Source organism: Seriola lalandi, unplaced genomic scaffold (genome assembly GCF_002814215.2).
Source record: "Seriola lalandi dorsalis isolate HSWRI2012SDOR001 ecotype SW California unplaced genomic scaffold, Sedor1 jcf7180002054584, whole genome shotgun sequence".
Classification (NCBI taxonomy): domain Eukaryota; kingdom Metazoa; phylum Chordata; class Actinopteri; order Carangiformes; family Carangidae; genus Seriola; species Seriola lalandi.
The window spans coordinates 256,971-264,218 of record NW_019525137.1 but is presented as its reverse complement, the minus strand read 5'-3'; the positions used below and the strand labels follow the sequence as shown (position 1 = coordinate 264,218).

At 49.6% G+C, this 7,248-nt stretch overlaps 1 protein-coding gene and 1 pseudogene across 1 annotated transcript in view; one reads left to right on the top strand and one right to left on the bottom strand.

Moving 5' to 3' along the window:
* sult4a1 (sulfotransferase family 4A, member 1) overlaps positions 1–7,248 on the top strand; it is a 48,964-nt gene that overhangs the window by 21,751 nt on the left and 19,965 nt on the right. The window lies entirely within an intron of this gene.
* On the bottom strand, positions 3,288–6,638 carry LOC147818418 (protein NYNRIN-like; annotated as a pseudogene).

The window sequence follows — 7,248 nt, the reverse complement described above, 5'->3', positions numbered from 1 at the left end:
CCGAGGCACTCCTCTCAGCTATTCTAGCTGTAGAGGAGTGCCTCGGAGCTGAGCACCCGTGGCACTAATAAATGATTCCCCTTTTTGCTGTGGCCCCCTAGGAACCCCCTCAAGAACCCATAGGGCTCCCTGGAACCCACTTTGATACATGAGTTTAAGATAATTGTAGCACCACCATGTGGCTACATGTTGCATGTAGACCACAGGAGAGAGGTATATACACCACTAAATGTCAAGATTTTTGATGGATGACCCCCTATTGTCTAGAGGTCATCAAGGTTATGCTAATGAGGGGAGTGGGCGTGGGAATGTAATGTTAATGTAGTAGACTTTCCCGGGGGGGGGTATGTTAAAGATGTGTACTGATGTATGAGGGGGTTATGTATAATACCTTTATGAATCTTTAAATGGTTGAATGGGTTTAAAGGAATAGGTCATCACGCATCCATATTCACAAGCAACAAGTTTTGATGACTATGCGTGAGAAACGTAAGTTCTTAAAGCATATTACTTTATGAGTTCTCCCCCTCCCTCTCCGTCTTTCTGTCACTCACACACACAGACACAGACATGGCTGTGAGTCCTCCCCCTCCCTCTACGTCACTCTCTCTCACACACACACATACACACACACACAAACACACACACACATGCACAACCCACACACACACCAACCAAAGGTCCACCGATATATGCAGAGACAAACTAACGGCTGTTGGTTTTAAGATCAGTAGAACCGGACCCAGAGTCAGAAATGGACGTAGCAGACTGATATTACAAGTCCCTGTGTTTACGTACATGGCAATAAGTGGAGGATGATCACGAGAGATACTACAGCGCTAGCAACGAAGTGCAGGACATGCTGTGGGAGCCTTATCCTGCAGAATACTTTGTTGCAAAAAATAAAGTTAGAGAAACACACCAATCAGTAAAGGATGACCATGAGCGATACTACGACGCCAGCAGTGAAGTGCAGGACATGCTATGGGAGCCTTATCCCGCATAATACTTTGTTGCAAAAATTATTATACCAAGATCGAATCCTACACTGTTTTCTACAACTGAAATGTGTCAAGAAAAAAACCAAGTAGTATATTTTACCACCCCCGTTGTCGTTTAAAGAAATAAAAACGTCTAGATATAGCATTTATTTATTTTAGAAAATAAAGTTTCCGCAAGAGATTCACCGAAAAAAGTTCCTCCTCTGTGTGAACCAATGAAATTGGCAGGCTGAAAAATGGGGGCGGAATGCTGACTATGAATCCTTAAGAGCCAGAATCTGACATCAGGGACGACAGAAAAAAAACAAAAAAAACAAAAAACAAACGCCTCTGAGAATGGCCGAATCTGTCATCACCAACAACATCAATGGGAACTTCATTCCGGACACGTCCGAAGAAGAAATGGAGGGTCTACGGCGTAAGAAAGCCAGAAGAATCACCTTCGTTGGGGAAGGCGCCTCAGAGAAACATAGTTTATCTATGTCTAACCCAGATGCCACCGCCCAAGTCGCTGCGTGAAGAATGGTCTTTAGCACCCTACGGAATGTGCGGGCGCTGGGGGTACGTGTTCAGGTACGAAACGGGAGAACTGTGTTTGTATCAGCTGGATGAGGATGAAACGCTAGAATCATACACAGCCGCAGCTACGCTGACTTCCAGTGACGGGGGGGGGGTGTTGAAATCTGTGATCGGGGTCTTGGAGGCACCACGCAACCCCCGTGTCAGGAAGAAAAAGAAGCGGAGGAACATGACCCTATACCAGCTAAATGTGCAAAAGTGCAATCTTTTCCCACCGACGTCGAGCTTGCCCAGAAAAAGATGGTTTTCAGTGCTGTGTGGCAGTCGAAAACCGCAGCATCCGGTTGATGGTTCCTCCATGCCAGCCTGCGCACGTCAGGGAACAACAATGCTGTGGAGGGCTTTCCGCACATTGCTGGCTCTGCTGTACACTGTTTGGGAGGAAAAGATGGAAGAAATAGCTGAAAAAATTAGTTCTCTCTTCCACAGCTGTCGTAACTGGAGGGACACTGTGGCGGTGAAAAACACTCTTCAACGATCAACGATCAACACTTCTGACAAGATGCGGTGCTGCCGACAAAAATGTCTATTATCCTACTGGGGGAGCAGGTCCCAGGGTACGGAGGCCTCTTCCTCCTCCTCCTTACCACGGATCGCCAAGGTTGTAGAGAGTCAACCTCCGTCTCCGGAACGCTCTCCATGTCCACGTGAGCCACCTTGCGGCTCCTCCTCCTCATCGCCCTCCTCCGGATCGGACATAGAGGATATCGGCATCGCCGACTCTCAGGTTCCTGCCCTTCGATAGTCCCCCTCACCTCCGTCGTACGGGTCGCTCAACCTGAGTCTTCACAGGTACCAGTGTGAAAACTGCTCGGATGTATCGTCAACCATCCTAGCCAGAGAGAACACCCGTGTTTTCAAGTGCTCAAAGAAGACTTGTTGGGTCCGGTAGGAGCATGTTTGGTTATTAACTAGAAATTCTGAATATCACTGAAAAATCATTGATTTACAACTTTAAACTTCTGTCAAGCGTGGAGGGAGGCTGACATGCTTGCGATACACGTCCCAAGGGTCTAGTCGGACGAAAACTCTTTGAGTGTACACGCTGCACCGGGTGATTAGAAATCCTGGTATCTCTTGCAGGGTGATACCAGTTGGGGGGCCAAGGTCGACCACTTCGGTGGGAGCGGCGGTTTGTAGGCAGAGGAGGATGCCAAAGCACCAAGGGAGTCTCATTTTAGGACAGATCAGAGTTTGGATTATTCGTTGTGGGGAAGGAGTGGGATTAGGTGTTAGTACATGCCGGGGGGGAGGTTGGAGGCATGTGTAGACTACTCCCCCCTTTTTGGCTGGGGAGGTTGTCTCTACCTTTGGGATTGAAAACAGTCAGAAGAGTTTGATCTGGTATGCGTGGACCCACGTTGGTGTTTGGCTGGGTTTGGAGACTCTAGTCCGGTAGGTTCCTGGAGAGAGCTTCCCGATGATCTCATAGGGACCGGACCAGCTGGGCAGGAACTTCTTTGGCTGTCCAGCAGGGTTGGTAAACTGAAAGTAGAGCACTTTATTCCCTATTTGGTACTCATGCTGGGACGTTTTCCTGTCGTAGTAAGCTTTGGCTCCTTTGACGCTGGCTTCCAAATTCTTTTGGGCCCATGCAAAGGTTGACTGAAGGTGGTTGTGCAGGTCTGTCACGTATTGATGGGCTATATAGGCAGTTGCAACACTCACATCTTCTGGGCGGTACAGGAGGTGCAGCGGGAGAGTCATTTACCTTCCAGTCATCATCTCAAAGGGGGTCAGTCCTGTAGAGTGGTGTGGGGTTGACCGGATGGCCATTAGCACCAGGGGGAGTTTCACATCCCAATCTTTGCTATTAGCATTGACGTATTTTTTCAGCATGCTGACGATGGTGCGATTTGCACGTTCTACTTGGCCTGATGACTGGGGGTGGTAGAGGATGTGAAAGTGGACTTTCACTCCTAGAATTTCAAACATGGTGGTCATCATATTTGAAGTGAAATGGGTGACTCTGTCTGAGTCAACAGACAGTGGCAGTCCCCATCGGCTGAACACATGGTTCAGCAGCAGAACAGCTGTCGTCATCGCTGTAGCGTTGGGTGCCGGAAGGCACTCGACCCACTTTGTGAACGCACAAGTCACAGTCAAGAGATATTTATTACCTCTTGAGGATTTTGGGACTGGGCCTATCCAGTCCATTTGTAGATGGGACCAGGGGAAGGTGTAACAACGGTTTCTCAAGGGGGCACGGTTCAGCGGTTGCGTGGGTTGGAACTGACTGCAAACTAAACGTCCTTGGACGTATAGTTGTGTGTCACGAGCCATGGACGGCCAGTAACTGACTTGCTGAAGGGTCTTGAGGGTGGCCTTGTAGCTCCGATGTCCTCCGACTGGTAGGTCATGGGCATGTGCCAGCATCATCCCCCTATGGTCTGTGGAGACTACCCATCGGGCTGGCACCTGCCTGTCTGAGGTGTAGACTAGAAGTCCTTTGTCAAACTTTAATCTGTGTTGGATGTGACGGAGAGCCTGCAGCTCTTTAGGCTTGTTGTGTGATGGAGTGGTCGGCTGTGTTGTAGGATCGGACACCAGTTGCCTGATGGCTTGGTTGGCAGGATCCTGTTCTTGCATATCGATCAAATCAGCATCACCGGGTTTTCAGCCGAGGTGCACTGGCTGCCTGCAGATTTGGGGATTCTCGGTTCTTTCTCTTTCTCACCTTGACTTGTGGCTTTGGAAGCCACTCTTCGCTGAACTCCCAGGGTGTGCCCTGTTTGGCGCCTAGTTTGGCTAGGTGGTCAGCTTTGTCATTGCCATCTTTGTCGGGACAAGTGCTTTGGGAGTGACCCTTCACCTTCTTCCAGTATACTATCATATTGGGTCTGTCACCAGGCGGTCGCAAGCCAAAAAGAGTTCCGGATTTTTGACTTCTTTATTACGCGCGTTTCTCATACTATTTCCTTTCCACATAGGAAAGTGGGAGACGAAGCTGTGAAGGGCATAGTTGGAGTACGAGCAAATCACCAGTTGTCCAACAGCCAGTCTGGTGGCTTGTTGGATGGCGATGAGTATTGCAGCGACCTCTGCATACTGGCTTGTCTTTGCCCCTAGCCGGTAGTGGTTTGGTTCGTCTGTCGAGTAGTTGACTCAAACAATGCCAACTCCTGCTTGGACTTGGCTCTCGTGGTGGAATGAGCAGCCATCCACGTAGACCTTTGGCAGGTCTAGACAGGTATTCTCATCATATTAACGGTGGTTCGAAGGTAGGGTCGGCAGGTGGATGATTGAGGATTGGGGATCTGGTTGCTCGTCACAATGTTGACATTCGACTAAACCTTGACCCAGGGCCATTTTATGGTTTTGCGCATATTTGACCTCCACATCATAGCCTTGCAATGCCATCATCTATGCTGCAATGCAGCTATTGGGCACGCTGCCTGCCCTCAGTCGTTGGCTATTCAGGAAGGCAACCGATTGGTGACATGTCTCAATGACCACTTTCTGTCCTTCGATGTAGCTGCGAAAGTGTTCCGCAGCACATACTGTCATCTGGAGGGCTCTCTCGCAGTCAGAGAACTTGATCTCAACGCTGCTCAGGGGACGGCTCGCATAGGCAACCACTCTCTTGTCAGTATCATATTTTTGTGCGAGGGCAGCACTCAGGCAGTGGGAGGAATAGCTTGCCTCCAGGTAAAACTCCTTGTACTTATCTGGGTAGGCCAGACAGGGAGCTGAGCAAAGTTTTTCCCTTCATGTGGCAGAGGGATCGTTCCTGAGATTCCTCCCATACAAACGGCTGGTCTTTACAGAAGAGTTCTGTGAGAGGTCTTGCTATTTCCGCATAGTCTTCAACAAACTGTCGGGAGTAATTACAGACACCCAGGAAGCTTCTGAGCTCTGACACATTTGTTGGGGTTCGATACCTTTTTCCCCCACTGTCAGTCCTACGTACTCGACCTTGGTTCGACACCACTGACCTTTCGCCAGTGCCAGTTTAGCGCCTGTGGCAGAGAGCTGGTTGAGCACGTGCTGGATCTCAACCAGATGCTCGTCAAAAGTTCTGCTTCTCATCAGGATATCATCCACGTAGATGAGGTTACAGCGGGCAGCGGCATCACTCATCGCCTTGTGGAGGAAGATGTTAAACTCAGACGGGGAGTTCGAATATCCAAACGGGCAACGGTTTCAGGTGTATTGTCGGTTGCCAAATGAGAAAGCCAGCTTGTATTGGTCTACGGGATCAACTCTCATGGTCCAGAATCCATTGGCCACATCCACAGTTCCTGGCCAGTTCCATCCACAGGCTCCTTTCACCTTAGACAGTTCTTGATCTAAGTGAATTATGGGCCAGCCAGACATCGGGACCTGTCTGTTAAGGGGGCGGTAGTCGATGGTGAGACGCCACTTGCCGTTTGGTTTCAGCACTGGCTAGATTGGGGAGTTGTAAGTGGAATTACACTCCCATACTAAGACTGGGTTTTGGAGTTGTGGAACGACGCTCATGAAGTGTTCAACCCGTTTTTTGCCCACTTGGATGGAGATGGTGCAAACCCCATGGCTTTAAGAAGCATCTGTGGAAAAGATACGGTGGCTTTGCTGGGCGAAGAATGGAGAGAGTCCCTGCTGACACAATTCGTTGAAAAGGTCTTGGCTCACGGCCGACTTCTCTGACCATAGCGCCACTACTGCACTGGAGACCAGGACATTGTTGATGCGTACATTTCCAATCACTCTAGGACTGTATAATGATGGGTTCATGTTTTCCAGTGAGCACAGGAAAGACTCATGGTCCTGAAAGGAAGTGAGGGTATCAGCGGGTAGTTGGGCGTGTGCGTCTGATGTCGGAGATGTAGCGGCTTCATCGCCGGAGTTTGACTCTGGGAAAGGCATGATCATCGGTAGGGGACCTCTTGATTGTTGAATAGCAGTTACTCGTTCACCCTGGACTGAACCACTATCAGCGCCAAGTGGTTTTGGGGGATTAGCCTGAGCCCATATAAGTCCCCGATGGCAGTCAATGAGAGGGGCCAGTTCATCCAGCAGATCTTGTCCGATGAGCAGTGGCTCTGTATCGAGGGTGCAGATGTAGATGGGATGCATGAGAGTCCTTTCTTGAAAGGTGATGTCTAGCCAAGCACGTTGGGTGGTGATGGGAGATCTGTCTTGTGTATAACTGGTTATACTTACATTACAGTTCTCGACTTGTAGGGGTTTGCCAAGCGAGAACAGCGCTTGGGCCACTTCTGCAAATGTGTGGGAGCACATCAAGCTTATTTCCAAACCAGAGTCCAGCAATGCCAGGGAGTTGATACAACCCCGTACAACCACTGAGGTGTAAATGTGGCGGGCATTATCCTTGCGGACTAGATCGCCCAGGAATGTCAGGAAAGGGGTAGGCTTAAAAGGTGGTGGCCAGGCTTTTCCTAGTTCCCTTGACCAGCCCACAAAGTAGACCTTTGCGGCAGTGGGAAAGGGGGCTCGGACTAGTCAGGTGTGAGGAGGGTCTCAGGATCCTTTGGGACTTCCGACTGTCCTGGCAGGCAGCCAGACATCTCCATTTGCTTGGTCATCTCTGTCAAGCACCTCCGCACCATGCTCTCCATTTCCTGTTTTAAACAATCCTTCTTGGGAAAGTCAACAGATTTATTCGTCTGGTTCTGGCCTTCGTGGCTTGGTCCAAATTGGCTTCTTTCCTTGTGTTGGAAGGACT